Here is a 2,851-nt window from a genome sequence, read left to right as displayed (position 1 = left end):
GCTGGCAGAGAGGGGGAGGGGAGGCAGGCCTCCGGGTACCCCAGCCCGAGCAAGACGGCCCTGGCCAGCAGAGCCCTCTGGTTGGGGGGACCCCCTTCTTCCAGATGAGCGGCGGATCCCCGCAAAACGCGTGGGAATGGGGGGGTGCCGAACAGAGTATTATCTGATGGGGTTTGAAATGTTCTCTTGCAGGCAAATTACCTCCCTGCAGCCTCTCCCAGAGCCTCCAGCAGCACCATTACGCTTCGGGCCTTTTTGGTCTTGGAGGTGTTGAAGGTTCCCAGAATCTCCTAGGAAATTGCCAACACCCCTGGGAAAGGGAGTCCCGAAACCTGTGAGCAGCTCACGCCTGCGGTGGGGATTTGTGGGTCGCCAGGACAAGGAGCTCGGGCTGGGGACCAGCATTCAGGATGAGTACCGGGGGCGGGGAGAGGCGAGGGGAGACTGAGCGTGGGGCCAGGGCTTTCCTGCCCTGCACTCCCCCCAGTGCCTGGCATGAAGTGGGCACATCATAATGATATGTTAAAGCACAAGGGGGCCCAGCTCAGGGCCAAGGTTAGGCCTGAGTGACCCCGAGGCGCTCCCAGGGAGCCAGTGAGGTCCTTTCTTCCCTGCAGAAAATAGTGCTTTGACTTAGGTGCCAGGCTGATCCAGGCTGGCATCCAGACAGCGGCCGACTGCTACTTACGGTCTCTGTGACCTTGCACTTCAGCTCTCTGAGACTTTGCTTCCCTCCTCCATAAAGTAAGCCGATTAAGTACCACGTCACAGGTGTGTGGGTGTGTGCTGGAGATGGGAGGGTGAAAAATACTTTGGTAGTGAGTTTCAAAGACTAGACTCCATTCAGGGGGGCAGACGGAATTTATAGCTCCAAAAAAAAGTGAAAGTTAGGTTGCCGACTTTCTTTGGGATTGTGGGGGGCCCTTTTTCTGAGGTTAAGTTCTTCCTTTCAAAGTGTAAAATTCCCTTTTGAAAGAAATAGTGGTGATAGTGGGCAGCTTCTTTAGTGTCCTTATTTGACAAAATAAAAAATGGTAATCCTAAAATTTTACAAGTTAATGGGCCTGTGAAATCCTGCAATTTGGGGACTTCTGACCCATGTAAAGTCATCTCACCAGGACCCGGCCACCAGAGGTGCCATGCCTTTTGGTCCCCTGCCCACGGCTTCCTGCAGAGGGCATATTGGGGTCTGAGAACCCTCCCACTCCAGAGTCCTGAGCTGAAGGGGCTGTGGAGAGAGTCTCATTCTACCTTCTCACACTTGACAGATGGAGAACAGAGACCAAAAAGGGGCGTTGCCAATTAGACGGATGGATCTGATTCATTAATTTATCCACCCAGAAGAGAAAAACTTGGTAACCCTCAGCGTGTGCCCGACACAGCACTATGCTAAGGTCTGGGGAGGAGATGGAGGGTAAAAAGATGTGTCGCTTCCTCTTGGCTGGCAGCGTTTCTGGGGGCATAGAAGATGCCGGAAGGAGGGGCCAGGGAAGTGGTCAACCCCAAGCAGCTTATCACAGTCTCTTTCTATGGCCACCTGCTGGGTGGGGCACTTCACTCTGAACTCAGCAATGCTGGAGCCTGAAGCGCCACGGGCCGTGTTCTGCCCTGAGCCACTGCCCTCCCCAGCCTGCGGAGCAAGCAAGGCGGTGCGGGAAGAGACACACAAGTCCGTGTTCTGTTCTCTCTCCAGGCCAGAGCTGGAAGTTCTTACTAGGGGCCTCCAGGGCCTCTCTGGCTGCTCTGGTCTAGTCCTGCAGAGCCCAGACGGGAGACCCACCCTCCCTCCTGCACCCTCCCTCCTGTAACCACGCCTTCTCCAAAGAAACTTTCCGCCTATTTCCACCCTCCAGAGGGGAGACCGAGAGCAGGTGTGGACAATGACAGCACTCTGTTGTTCTAGACAAGTTGGCCCCGGGGCAGCACATGGCTGACAGTGATATACAGGCCCTTGGCCCCCGCTGCAGAAAGGCGTCTCCCTTTCTTCTGAGTTTGTTGAGCTGGGGATATTTTAGGAGCCTTCGCCACAGTGGACCGTCTTTGATGCCTAAAATAGAGCTTGTTTAAGAAGATGGACAGATAGTCCTGGACAGACAGACACACACATTGGACCTTGGCGACATGGTGCCTGAAGACGGAATTCTGGAGTGTTCTATTAGATGAGTCAGTACATTCAGGTTTCGTTGAAGAGAGTTTGAGTTGGGTTTTGTCACTTCCCATCAAAATAGCCCTAAATAGCTTATCTGTATCCACCAAAAGAGGATTATTATCCTCCAATCCTGGCTTGTTTGTACCGTAGAAGCAGCCCGAAGAGGTGAGCTACTCCTGACGTGTCAGAGCCGAAAGGCCAGAATCAGAGGCCGACTGCCTCTGAAGAGCGCCCTGGCCCAGGACGGGGGTGCTACTCCACAGAGCCCTAATTCTCCCATTAGTGAGGAAAGACAAGCCTACAGATGCTGTGAGGATTAAAACAGAATGGCTGGAGGAGAACTCTGTAAGTGGAAAAGGCCATACAAATGTAAGTGGTTGTCATTCAATTTTAATGAGCGGCTTGCCCAGGGGTAGAAATAGCCCCGCCACTGGGAAGGCATTTGCTGAGCTGTGAGTATGGGGACGGAGTGTCTCCACGTTTTATTTATTTATTTATTTTTAAGATTTATTTGTTTACGCATACAGACCTGGGGTACAGGCCAGAGGTGTGGGGTGAGAGGACTTCCCAGAGACAGAGTGGGGAGCAGAATAGGCAGATGGGCTGAAATCCACTGCTGAGGGTGTTATAGGGCACCTCAATTCAGAGAGAGGCACCCCTGAAGCCCCAAAACCTGCCTGCTCTAAGTGGGTTCTGCCATCC

At 53.4% G+C, this 2,851-nt stretch overlaps 1 long non-coding RNA gene across 1 annotated transcript; it reads left to right on the top strand.

Annotated features, from left to right (window-relative positions):
* Positions 1 to 39: 39 nt before the first annotated feature.
* Positions 40 to 1,649, top strand: LOC105854314. Its single transcript, XR_001146003.1, has 3 exons — positions 40 to 334; positions 618 to 744; positions 1,269 to 1,649. It is a non-coding gene; the product is annotated as an uncharacterized LOC105854314 (long non-coding RNA).
* Positions 1,650 to 2,851: the final 1,202 nt, after the last annotated feature.

Source organism: Condylura cristata, unplaced genomic scaffold (assembly GCF_000260355.1).
Source record: "Condylura cristata isolate star-nosed mole 26May11 unplaced genomic scaffold, ConCri1.0 scaffold00033, whole genome shotgun sequence".
NCBI classification, from domain to species: Eukaryota; Metazoa; Chordata; class Mammalia; order Eulipotyphla; family Talpidae; genus Condylura; species Condylura cristata.
The sequence above is the reverse complement of the archived record's forward strand: the minus strand, read 5'-3'. Positions and strand labels throughout refer to the sequence as shown.